Consider the following 14,154-nt stretch of genomic DNA (forward strand, 5'->3'; position numbering starts at 1 on the left):
AAACCTGGGTAAAACATTGTGTCCCTTGTCTCCTGTTACCATCCGCCTAGACGCACAGTTCGGGACCCCCTACCCGAGATCCGCCGGTTTTGACACCGACACCAGTCATCAGCAACGTGCAAGTTACCAAGACCCTCATCGACGGTGGCATGGGGCTCAACGTCCTATCCGTCGACACATTCGACAACCTCCAAGTCCCATATGAGCAGCTTCAGCCCACTAAGCCTTTCTCAGGAGTGACCGATGGCTCCACCACACCGATAGGGAAGGTCCACCTCCCTATCACCTTCGGGGAACGCAAGAACTACCGCACCGAGCTCATCGACTTCGACGTCACGCACATCCTCCTGCCATACAACGCCATCCTCGGGTATCCAGCCCTGGCCAATTTCATGGCCGTCACCCACCACGGCTACAACATCCTCAAGATGCCGGGAAGCGGTGGAATCATCATGGTCCCATGTGAAGAAAGAGATGAGGTGTGCTCCCTCGAGCGCGCCTTCCAAGCTGCAGCAATCGATGACCCCGACAGCAAAAGTGAGGGCCCTCCAGAGGCCATCCCCAAGAAGAAGAAGCAGCTGCGCCGTGCAGAATCTCAGGAGGATGGCGTCGCGGCTGGAACCTCGTCAGGATCAGCGCCCGCTCCAGGGGTGCCTCCCTCCATCGCATAGGAAGGCGCGCCCGGCGCCCTCCTCGGGCAGGGCTCGGGGGCTCTCTTCTAGAGGGCCTCAGACCTTGCCAACATCACGAGGGAGGCGCTTGGGCACCACTTGGAGGCGTGCTTCGCGGCATGTTTCCCTCAGGAGAACACAGGGCAAGGAGTGCCCACCACTCAGGAGGTCATCACCAAGACCACACGGGAACTGCAAGACGCAAGGGCCATGCGCGGCGATCGCCACTCACGAGGCGCAGCTCCCCATCCAGGCGAGGATGCCGGGATGCGCGTCTGCATCGATGTTCCGAGGCTCAACAGGGCCGCATCTTAGGAGCTTTTTTGGCCTTTGCGTGTGGGCCATTGCGAGGGTCCACCACACAGCTACGTCCGCATGCCCTTCGGCTTGCCGAGCATGTCATCAGCCTATCAGTGTAACCTGCGGCGTGTCCTGGCAGCTCAGGAGGCCAGGCATCATGTCGTCCTGATAGAGATGGAGATGGTCCTCAGGGAACTACCTGAGCCCCCAGAACCTCCCGAGGCTCAGGGCCCCAGTGGCTCGTGAGGAGCTACCCCTTCGTTGCACACCTTCAGCTGCAGCAACTTTCCTTTGTCGACGGAACCAGGTGACATTTTCCAAGTTCGTTTAGCTGGGAGCACCCCTCGAGCTGCATTATTCCCAAGCTGCATGGGTCCGTCCCTGTGGCATGTATCCCTTTTGCTTATGTATTAAGTTTACCCTGTTGGGGGCGCCCCTCGGGCTGCATCATCCTCAAGCCGCTCGGGCCAGACCCAGTGGCATGTATCTTTCTGCATTTACCCAAGCTGATTTGCCTTCCATGCTTAATCTGCCTGTGACTATCACCTGCTCACTTGCCACCCGCCACGGGTATGTCCCTTCATCATGCAATTTTCTTGCGCGTTAAAAGGGGGCTCCTGAGCATCGCGACTCAGGAGCTCCTACTGGCTCTCCAGCCCTCACCCCCTGGCCTTGACCACAGCATCGCGACCTGGCATACCAGCGGCGGCTGAGCTCGCTCGAGGGCCGGGACCTGAGGACATAGAGCGCTTGCACCTAACCGTCTTGCAGGAACACACAGATGTCAAAGACCCAAGACCAGGTGCAATCCACCTTGAGGTAGGGCCTCGTGAGTCCCGCGCTGGCTCACGAGTGCCCAGATACACCTCGCAGCCCTGTCGTGCAAGCCATGTGTTAGGGCGGGGTTGTACATGCCCCGGGGACTCCTCCCGGAGGGGGGCCCCCTCCCACGCACAAGTGGAAGCACCATGCTCCGTGCTGGCCGTCGACACTGCCGAGGAGCGGCTATGCCCGTGCACAAGCGGAAGCACTATGCTCCACGCTGGTGATAAACAACAGAGGGCGGCTCCACGGTCGTACCAACCTCAAGGAGCCCCAAAGCTCAGCGTTCGGCCTCACCGCAACGCCTCCCCTCCGGAGAGCCGCGCGAGGGGGCTAGACACGGGGGCTGCGCTCGGGTCACGCCCAAGCGTACGCCACCCAACCAGGTCTCCCGGGCCTGGGGGTTGCTCTCGGGTCACACCCAAGCGCACACCGCCCAAACAGGTCCCCCGGACCTGGTCGTCGCATGCTCCTCCCGAGGCCTCGGTGAGGGTAGGTATGGAAATTGTTTGCGCGTCAAGGGGGACTCCAAAGCATCATGACTCAGGAGCCTAACTGGTCACGTAGCCCCTCACTCTTTGGTCCGTCCTAGTCTCCGGTCGGCCCAATGGTGGTTGAGGTATGCGCGGGGCCGGGCTCTGCCGACGTAGAACATTAATCTATCCTCGTGTACTCTCCCTATAAGCTGTTTGCGCGTCAAGGGGGACTCCTGAGCATCGCGACTCAGGAGCCTAACTGGTCAGGTAGCCCCTCACTCCTTGGTCCGTCCTAGTCTCTGGTCGGCCCAATGGCGGTTGAGGTATGCGCGGGGCCAGGCTCTGCCGACGTAGAACACAAAGCGAATAGGAAGGAAATCACAAAATCTCGAAGCAAATATTACAAAACATATTGTCCTCACAATATCAAATGAAAAGTCTAACGCCTCCACGAGGCCTGATGCATATTACAGGAAAGAAGCAGGAGAACAGCCGCAGGTCACCCCTGGATACCACCATCACCTACAAAAGATGCTCCTCCCCGGGTAACATCGTCTTCACCTGCACCACTAGCCGCGGGATCGGCGGCATCGCCGGACAAGGGTGCGGAGAGAAAGCTGCGGAACTTCTTCAGCAGGGCCTCCACCTGACCTTGCACGGCTGTGGCGGCCGCCGCACAATGATCATCAGCCACAGGCTCCAGCAGCTCGTCAAGACAAGTATTGGGGCCGCGGAGGTGCAGATGGCTGAAGACGCGAGTCAATGCCACTGAAGACAGGACGCGAGCTTCTGCCCCCACCATGGCCGATACCATCCACGACTTCCTCGAGAGCCTTCACCGAGAGAGGAAGCAGCAGGGCGGGGTCGTCCCCATCGGTGGTCAGCAGCCTCTCCAAGCCGTGCTCGTAGAGCGTCTTCAGTGACATGTGAGACCTCTTCTCGTGATAGGCAAAGGCCAGATGGTCTTTGGCCAGGACCCGCCCCTTGGCATCAAGATCGGCCTCCCTCGCCTTCACCTTCTGCTCGAGCTCTTCCAGCCGGTTGTGCTCGGCGGCCTGCGTCTTCCCCAGCTCCTCCAGCTCAGCATCACAGTTCTTGACAGCATCCTCCCGGGCCTTCATCTCCTCCTCCTGTTGGGGAACGTAGTAATTTCAAAATTTTCCTACGTACACGCAAGATCATGGTGATGGCATAGCAACGAGAGGGGAGAGTGTTGTCCACGTACCCTCGTAGACTGTAAGTGGAAGCATTAGCACAACGCAGTTGATGTAGTCGTACATCTTCACGATCCGACCGATCCAAGCACCGAACGTACGGCACCTCCAAGTTCAGCACACGTTCAGCTCGATGACGATCCCCGGGCTCCGATCCAGCAAAGCTTCGGGGATGAGTTCCGTCAGCACGACGGCATGGTGATGATGATGATGCTCTACCAGCGCAGGGCTTCGCCTAAACTCCGCGACGATAAGACCGAGGTGGAATATGGTGGAGGGGGGCACCGCACACGGCTAAGGAACGATTCGTAGATCAACTTGTGTGTCTATAGGGTGCCCCCCGCCCCCGTATATAAAGGAGCCAGGGGGGAGGAGGCGGCCAGCCAAGGAGGGCGCGCCAAGGGGGGAGTCGTACTCCCACCGGGTGTAGGACTCCCTTCTTTCCTAGTTGGAATAGGAGAAGGGGGGAAAGAGGAGGAAGAGGGGAAGGAAAGGGGGGGCGCCGCCCCCCTTCCCTTGTCCTATTCGGACTAGGAAGGGGAGGGGCGCGCGGCCACCTCCTGCCTCCTTCCCTCTTCTCCCACGAGGCCCATGTAGGCCCAATAACCCCCTGGGGGGTTCCGGTAACCTCCCGGTACTCCGGTAAAATGCCGATTTCACCCGGAATGATTCCGATGTCCAAATATAGGCTTCCAATATATCGATCTTTATGTCTCGACCATTTCGAGACTCCTCGTTATGTCCGTGATCACATCCGGGACTCCAAACAAACTTTGGTACATCAAAACTTATAAACTCATAATAAAACTGTCATTGTAACGTTAAGCGTGCTGACCCTACGGGTTCGAGAACTATGTAGACATGACCTAGAACTATTCTCGGTCAATAACCAATAGCGGAACCTGGATGCCCATATTGGTTCCTACATATTCTACAAAGATCTTTATCGGTCAAACCGCATAACAACATACGTTGTTCCCTTTGTTATCGGTATGTTACTTCCCCGAGATTTGATCGTCGGTATCCAATACCTAGTTCAATCTCGTTACCGGCAAGTCTCTTTACTCATTCCGTAATGCATCATCCCGTAACCAACTCATTTGGTCACATTGCTTGCAAGGCTTATAATGATGTGCATTACTAAGAGGGCCCAGAGATACCTCTCCGACAATCGGAGTGACAAAACCTAATCTCGAAATACGCCAACTCAACATGTACCTTCGGAGACACCTGTAGTACTCCTTTATAATCACCTAGTTACGTTGTGACGTTTGGTAGTACCCAAAGTGTTCCTCCGGTAAACGGGAGTTGCATAATTCTCATAGTTACAGGAACATGTATAAGTCATGAAGAAAGCAATAGCAATATACTAAACGATCAAGTGCTAGGCTAACGGAATGGGTCATGTCAATCTCATCATTCTCCTAATGATGTGATCCCATTAATCAAATGACAACACATGTCTATGGTTAGGAAACATAACCATCTTTGATTAATGAGCTAGTCAAGTAGAGGCATACTAGTGACTATATGTTTGTCTATGTATTCACACATGTATCATGTTTCCGGTTAATACAATTCTAGCATGAATAATAAACATTTATCATGATATGAGGAAATAAATAATAACTTTATTATTGCCTCTAGGGCATATTTCCTTCAGTCTCCCACTTGCACTAGAGTCAATAATCTAGATTACATAGTAATGATTCTAACACCCATGGAGTCTTGGTGCTGATCATGTTTTGCTCGTGAGAGTGGCTTAGTCAACGGGTCTGCAACATTCAGATCCGTATGTATCTTGCAAATCTCTATGTCTCCCACTTGGACTTGGTCCCGAATGGAATTGAAGCGTCTCTTGATGTGCTTGGTCCTCTTGTGAAATCTGGATTCCTTTGCCAAGGCAATTGCACCAGTATTGTCACAGAAGATTTTCATTGGTCCCGATGCACTAGGTATGACACCTAGATCGGAAATGAACTCCTTCATCCAGACTCCTTCATTTGCTGCTTCCGAAGCAGCTATGTACTCCGCTTCACATGTAGATCCCGCCACGACGCTTTGTTTAGAACTGCACCAACTTACAGCTCCACCATTTAATAAAAACACGTATCCGGTTTGCGATTTAGAATCGTCCGGATCAGTGTCAAAGCTTGCATCGACGTAACCATTTACGACTAGCTCTTTGTCACCTCCGTATACGAGAAACATATCCTTAGTCCTTTTCAGGTATTTCAGGATGTTCTTGACCGTTGTCCAGTGATCCACTCCTGGATTACTTTGGTACCTTCCTGCCAAGCTTATTGCTAAGCATACGTCAGGTCTGGTACACAGCATTGCATACATGATAGAGCCTATGGCTGAAGCATAGGGAACATCTTTCATTTTCTCTCTATCTTCTGCTGTGGTCGGGCATTGAGTTTGACTCAACTTCACACCTTGTAGTACGGGCAAGAACCCTTTCTTTGCCTGATCCATTTTGAACTTTTTCAAAATTTTATCAAGGTATGTGCTTTGTGAAAGTCCTATCAAGCGTTTTGATCTATCTCTATAGATCTTGATGCCCAATATGTAAGCAGCTTCACCGAGGTCTTTCATTGAAAAACTTTTATTCAAGTATCCCTTTATGCTATCCAGAAATTCTATATCATTTCCAATTAATAATATGTCATCTACATATAATATCAGAAATGCTACAGAGCTCCCACTCACTTTCTTGTAAATACAGGCTTCTCCAAAAGTCTGTATAAAACCATATGCTTTGATCACACTATCAAAGCGTTTATTCCAACTCCGAGATGCTTGCACCAGTCCATAAATGGAACGCTGGAGCTTGCACACTTTGTTAGCACCTTTTGGATCAACAAAACCTTCTGGCTGCATCATATACAACTCTTCTTCCAGAAATCCATTCAAGAATGCAGTTTTGACATCCATTTGCCAAATTTCATAATCATGAAATGCAGCAATAGCTAACATGATTCAGACAGACTTAAGCATCGCTACGGGTGAGAAAGTCTCATCGTAGTCAACTCCTTGAACTTGTCAAAAACCTTTCGCAACAAGTCGATCTTTATAGACAGTTACATTACCATCAGCGTCAGTCTTCTTCTTAAAGATCCATTTATTCTCAATTGCCTGCCGATCATCGGGCAAGTCAACCAAAGTCCATACTTTGTTTTCATACATGGATCCCATCTCAGTTATCATGGCCTCTAGCCATTTTGCGGAATCTGGGCTCATCATCGCTTCCTCATAGTTCGTAGGTTCATCATGGTCAAGCAACATGACTTCCAGAATTGGATTACCGTACCACTCTGGTGCAGATCTTATTCTGGTAGACCTACGAGGTTCAGTAGAAACTTGATCTGAAGTTTCATGATCAATATCATTAGCTTCCTCACTAATTGGTGTAGTTGTCACAGGAACCGGTTCTTGTGATGAACTACTTTCCAATAAGGGAGTAGATACAGTTATCTCATCAAGTTCTACTTTCCTCCCACTCACTTCTTTCGAGAGAAACTCCTTCTCTAGAAAGGATCCAATTTTAGCAACGAAAATCTTGCCCTCAGATCTGTGATAGAAGGTGTACCCAATAGTCTCTTTTGGGTATCCTATGAAGACACATTTCTCCGATTTGGGTTCGAGCTTATCTGGTTGAAGTTTCTTCACATAAGCATCGCAACCCCAAACTTTAAGAAACGACAATTTTGGTTTCTTGCCAAACCACAGTTCATAAGGCGTCGTCTTAACGGATTTTGATGGTGCCCTATTTAACATGAATGCGGCCGTCTCTAAATCATAACCCCAAGACGATAGCGGTAAATCAGTAAGAGACATCATAGATCGCACCATATCTAGTAAAGTGCGATTACGACGTTCGGACACACCATTTCGTTGTGGTGTTCCGGGTGGCGTGAGTTGCGAAACTATTCCGCATTGTTTCAAGTGTAGACCAACCTCGTAACTCAAATATTCTCCTCCACGATCAGATCGTAGAAATTTTATTTTCTTGTTGCGATGATTTTCCACTTCACTCTGAAATTCTTTGAACATTTCAAATGTTTCAGACTTGTGTTTCATCAAGTAGATATACCCATATCTGCTCAAATCATCTGTGAAGGTGAGAAAATAACGATACCCGCCGCGAGCCTCAACATTCATTGGACCACAAACATCAGTATGTATGATTTCCAACAAATCAGTTGCTCGCTCCATAGTTCCGGAGAACGGCGTTTTAGTCATCTTGCCCATGAGGCACATTTCGCAAGTACCAAGTGATTCATAATCAAGTGATTCCAAAAGCCCATCGGTATGGAGTTTCTTCATGCGCTTTACACCGATATGACCTAAACGGCAGTGCCACAAATAAGTTGCACTATCGTTATCAACTCTGCATCTTTTGGTTTCAACACTATGAATATGTGTATCACTATTATCGAGATTCGATAAAAATAGACCACTTTTCAAGGGTGCATGACCATAAAAGATATTACTCATATAAATAGAACAACCATTATTCTCTGATTTCAATGAATAACCGTCTCACATCAAACAAGATCCACATATAATGTTCATGCTCAACGCTGGCACCAAATAACAATTATTTAGGTCTAAAACTAATCCCGATGGTAGATGTAGAGGTAGCGTGCCGACTGCGATCACATCGACTTTGGAACCATTTCCCACGCGCATCGTCACCTCGTCCTTAGCCAATCTTCGCTTAATTCGTAGTCCCTGTTTCGAGTTGCAAATATTAGCAACAGAACCAGTATCAAATACCCAGGTGCTACTGCGAGCATTAGTAAGGTACACATCAATAACATGTATATCACATATACCTTTGTTCACTTTGCCATCCTTCTTATCCGCCAAATACTTGGGGCAGTTCCGTTTCCAGTGTCTAGTCTGCTTGTAGTAGAAGCACTCAGTTTCAGGTTTAGGTCCAGACTTGGGTTTCTTCTCTTGAGCAGCAACTTGCTTGCTGTTCTTTTTGAAGTTCCCCTTCTTCTTCCCTTTGCCCTTTTTCTTGAAACTGGTGGTCTTGTTAACCATCAACACTTGATGCTCCTTCTTGATTTCTACCTCCGCGGCTTTTAGCATCGCGAAGAGCTCGGGAATAGTCTTGTTCATCCCTTGCATATTATAGTTCATCACGAAGCTCTTGTAGCTTGGTGGCAGTGATTGAAGAATTCTGTCAATGACACTATCATCAGGAAGATTAACTCCCAGTTGAATCAAGTGATTATTATACCCAAACATTTTGAGTATATGTTCACTGACAGAACTATTCTCCTCCATCTTGCAGCTATAGAACTTATTGGAGACTTCATATCTCTCAATCCGGGCATTTTCTTGAAATATTAACTTCAACTCCTGGAACATCTCATATGCTCCATGACGTTCAAAACGTCGTTGAAGACCCGGTTCTAAGCCGTAAAGCATGGCACACTGAACTATCGAGTAGTCATCAGCTTTGCTCTGCCAGACGTTCTTAACGTCGTCAGTTGCATCAGCAGCAGGCCTGGCACCCAGCGGTGCTTCCAGGACGTAACTTTTCTGTGCAGCAATGAGGATAATCCTCAGGTTACGGACCCAGTCCGTGTAATTGCTACCATCATCTTTCAACTTTGCTTTCTCAAGGAACGCATTAAAATTCAACGGAACAACGGCACGAGCCATCTATCTACAAACAAACATAGACAAGCAAGATACTATCAGGTACTAAGTTCATGATAAATTTAAGTTCAATTAATCATATTACTTAAGAACTCCCACTTAGACAGACATCTCTCTAGTCATCTAAGTGATCATGTGATCCAAATCAACTAAACCATGTCCGATCATCACGTGAGATGGAGTAGTTTCAATGGTGAACATCACTATGTTGATCATATCTACTATATGATTCACGTTCGACCTTTCGGTCTCCGTGTTCCGAGGCCATATCTGTATATGCTAGGCTCGTCAAGTATGACCTGAGTATTCCGCGTGTGCAACTGTTTTGCACCCGTTGTATTTGAACGTAGAGCCTATCACACCCGATCATCACGTGGTGTCTCAGCACGAAGAACTTTCGCAACGGTGCATACTCAGGGAGAACACTTCTTGATTATTAGTGAGAGATCATCTTAAAATGCTACCGTCAATCAAAGCAAGATAAGATGCATAAAGGATAAACATCACATGCAATCAATATAAGTGATATGATATGGCCATCATCATCTTGTGCTTGTGATCTCCATCTTCGAAGCACCGTCATGATCACCATCGTCACCGGCGCGACACCTTGATCTCCATCGTAGCATCGTTGTCGTTACGCCATCTATTGCTTCTACGACTATCGCTACCGCTTAGAGATAGAGTAAAGCAATTACAGGGCGTTTGCATTTCATACAATAAAGCGACAACCATATGGCTCCAGCCAGTTGCCGATAACTTCGGTTACAAAACATGATCATCTCATACAATAAAATATAGCATCACGTCTTGACCATATCACATCACAACATGCCCTGCAAAAACAAGTTAGACGCCCTCTACTTTGTTGTTGCAAATTTTACGTGGCTGCTACGGGCTTAGCAAGAACCATTCTTACCTACGCATCAAAACCACAACGATAGTTCGTCAAGTTAGTGCTGTTTTAACCTTTGCAAGGACCGGGCGTAGCCACACTCGATTCAGCTAAAGTGAGAGAGACAGACACCCGCCAGCCACCTTTAAGCACGAGTGCTCTCAACGGTGAAACCAGTCTCGCGTAAGCGTATGCGTAATGTCGGTCCGGGCCGCTTCATCTCACAATACAGCCGAACCAAAGTATGACATGCTGGTAAGCAGTATGACTTGTATCGCCCACAACTCACTTGTGTTCTACTCGTGCATATAACATCAACGCATAAAACCTAGGATCGGATGCCACTGTTGGGGAACGTAGTAATTTCAAAATTTTCCTACGTACACGCAAGATCATGGTGATGGCATAGCAACAAGAGGGGGAGTGGTGTCCACGTACCCTCGTAGACCGTAAGCGGAAGCGTTAGCACAACGCGGTTGATGTAGTTGTACGTCTTCACGATCTGACCGATCCAAGCACCGAACGTACGGCACCTCCGAGTTCAGCACACGTTCAGCTCGATGACGATCCCCGGGCTCCGATCCAGCAAAGCTTCGGGGATGAGTTCCGTCAGCACGATGGCGTGGTGACGATGATGATGCTCTACCAGCGCAGGGCTTCGCCTAAACTCCGCGAGGATATGACCGAGGTGGAATATGGTGGAGGGGGGCACCGCACAAGGCTAAGGAACGATCCGTAGATCAACTTGTGTGTCTATGGGGTGCCCTCCGCCCCCGTATATAAAGGAGCCAGGGGGGAGGAGGCGGCCGGCCAAGGAGGGCGCGCCAAGGGGGGAGTCCTACTCCCACCGGGAGTAGGACTCCCTTCTTTCCTAGTTGGAATAGGAGAAGGGGGAAAGAGGAGGAAGAGGGGAAGGAAAGGGGGGGCGCCGCCCCCCTTCCCTTGTCCTATTCGTACTAGGAAGGGGAGGGGCGCGCGGCCCCCTCCTACCTCCTTCCCTCTTCTCCCTCGAGGCCCATGTAGGCCCAATAACCCCCCGGGGGGGTTCCGGTAACCTCCCGGTACTCCGGTAAAATGCCGATTTCACCCGGAACGATTCCGATGTCCAAATATAGGCTTCCAATATATCAATCTTTATGTCTCTACCATTTAGAGACTCCTCGTTACGTCAGTGATCACATCTGGGACTCCGAACAAACTTCGGTACATCAAAACTTATAAACTCATAATAAAACTGTCATCGTAACGTTAAGCGTGCGGACCCTACGGGTTCGAGAACTATCTAGACATGACCTAGAACTATTCTCGGTCAATAACCAATAGCGGAACCTGGATGCCCATACTGGTTCCTACATATTCTACGAAGATCTTTATCGGTCAAACCGCATAACAACATACGTTGTTCCCTTTGTGATCGGTATGTTACTTGCCCGAGATTTGATCGTCGGTATCCAATACCTAGTTCAATCTCGTTACCGGAAAGTCTCTTTACTCGTTCCGTAATGCATCATCCCGTAACCAACTCATTTGGTCACATTGCTTGCAAGGCTTATAATGATGTGCATTACCGAGAGGGCCCAGAGATACCTCTCCGACAATCGGAGTGACAAAACCTAATCTCGAAATACGCCAACTCAACATGTACCTTCGGAGACACCTGTAGTACTCCTTTATAATCACCCAGTTACGTTGTGACGTTTGGTAGTACCCAAAGTGTTCCTCCGGTAAACGGGAGTTGCATAATTCTCATAGTTACAGGAACATGTATAAGTCATGAAGAAAGCAATAGCAATATACTAAACGATCAAGTGCTAGGCTAACAGAATGGGTCATGTCAATCTCATCATTCTCCTAATGATGTGATCCCATTAATCAAATGACAACACATGTCTATGGTTAGGAAACATAACCATCTTTGATTAATGAGATAGTCAAGTAGAGGCATACTAGTGACTATATGTTTGTCTATGTATTCACACATGTATCATGTTTCCGGTTAATACAATTCTAGCATGAATAATAAACATTTATCATGATATGAGGAAATAAATAATAACTTTATTATTGCCTCTAGGGCATATTTCCTTCACCTCCTTCACCAGGCGTCCGCGTGCTTCTTCAGCATGCTTGTCGCGCAGGTTCTTCCACTCGTCCTCCAGCTCTTGGCAGCGGTCGCGGGCGGCCTTAACTTCTTTTAGTGCCGCCTCACGATCGACTTCAGCATTGGTGGCGCTCTGCTTCTCCTTCCCAGAAGACGCCGCGGCGTGGCTCAGCGTCGTGCGAACCGCCAAGTCGGAGTGAAGCCAGCCATAGGCCAGCTCTAGGCGCCCGGCCACCAGGCGCGGGTCTGTTGTCGGTGTCAAAACCGGCGGATCTCAGGTAGGGGGTCCCGAGATGTGCGTCTAGGATCGATGGTAACAGGAGACAGGGGACACAATGTTTACCCAGGTTCGGACCCTCTCTGTGGAGGTAATACCCTACTTCTTGCTTGATTGATCTTGATGAATATGAGTGTTACAAGAGTTGATCTACCGCGAGATCGTAATGGCTAAACCCTAGAAGTCTAGCCTATGAGTATATGGTAATGAATCTGTCCTATCCGGACTATGCTCTTCGGTTTATATAGACACCGGAGAGATCTGGGGTTACATGAGGTTGGTTACATAGGAGAAAATCTTCATAACAAATCGCCTAGCTTGCCTTCCACGCCAAGTAGAGTCCAATCCGGACACGGGTATTGTCTTCGGCCTTCGTGTCTTCACAACCCATCAGTCCAGCCCATGGATAACAGGCCGGACGCGTGAGGACCCCTTAGTCCAGGACTCCCTCAGTAGCCCCTGAACCTGGCTTCAATGACGAGGAGTCCGGTGTGAAGATTGACTTTGGCATTGCAAGGCGGGTTCCCACCTTCCGAACTCCAAGATTAGTGTTCGGATGTGATGATTGTATCCGGACCTGTTACACACCATGCACAACCGCAGAGAGAATATATCTTACATGAGTTCTATCTACTGATAGCTTTTTAAAACACGATGTTACGTCTGTCCGGCCATAATCTCGAACAGTTTTTTCCTGCCATCCCACGTTCAAAAACACGGTTGCTACTGGCATGTTTTGTCAAAGCAGAGCTCGTGTCCCCCTATCACGGGATTCTCATCAATGATGGTATGGGTAACCCAACCATGCCGTTTGCACGGCCCTTGGGAATAGGCGAGATTAAGGCAAGCGGGGAGGCGCTTGACATTCACAGCCTCTATAAGGGGGTAAGGATTCCCCTCTTTTACCCATGCCCCTCCTCTTTCTTAGTCCTTCCGTCCTCGAGCTCCAGCGCCCAGGCCGTAGCTTTTCCCTCATTCGAGAAAGTATTCCAAAGATGTCCGGATCCGGAGATGGAGGTAAGTGGATGGCCTCTTCCGTTAAGAAGAGGGATATCAAGGAGCTCCGGGAGGCCGGATATCTGGCCAAAGAGATCGCCCATCGACTCCCCACCAAGGGACAGGTCATCCCCTCTCCCGAGCCCCATGAGAAAGTTGTATTTCTCACACACTTCGCCCGCGGGCTTGGGTTCCCTCTTCACCCATTCGTTTGTAGGTTGATGTTTTACTATGGGCTCGATTTTCATGACCTAGCCCCCAACTTCATCCTCAACATTTCGGCGTTTATCATCGTTTGTGAGGCTTTTCTCCGCATCCCGCCTGACTTTGGTCTGTGGCTGAAGACCTTCAATGTGAGGCCAAAAGTAGTGCGCCGTCAACAAGCAGAGTGCGGAGGCGCTTTGATGGGCGAGATGCCCAACGTCACCTGGCCTGAAGGTTCATTTGCGGAGATAGTAAAGGGGTGGCAGTCGGGGTGGTTCTACATCACCGAGCCGTGCGACGCTGACTGGTGGGCGGCCCCCGAATTCCGATCCGGAATCCAGATGCGGCTCACCTCCTGGCAAGAGAGGGGCCTAACCAGGGGTCCCTCAGAGGAGGTAACTGGGCTCCAGACGTCCATCTAGAACATGATAGAAAGGAAAATCAAGCTCGTCAACATGGTCCAGGTCATGCTTGTTCGTCGGGTCCTTCCATGCCAACGCCGAACTTGTAATTTGTGGG

This window comes from Triticum dicoccoides, chromosome 5B (genome assembly GCF_002162155.2).
Source record: "Triticum dicoccoides isolate Atlit2015 ecotype Zavitan chromosome 5B, WEW_v2.0, whole genome shotgun sequence".
Classification (NCBI taxonomy): domain Eukaryota; kingdom Viridiplantae; phylum Streptophyta; class Magnoliopsida; order Poales; family Poaceae; genus Triticum; species Triticum dicoccoides.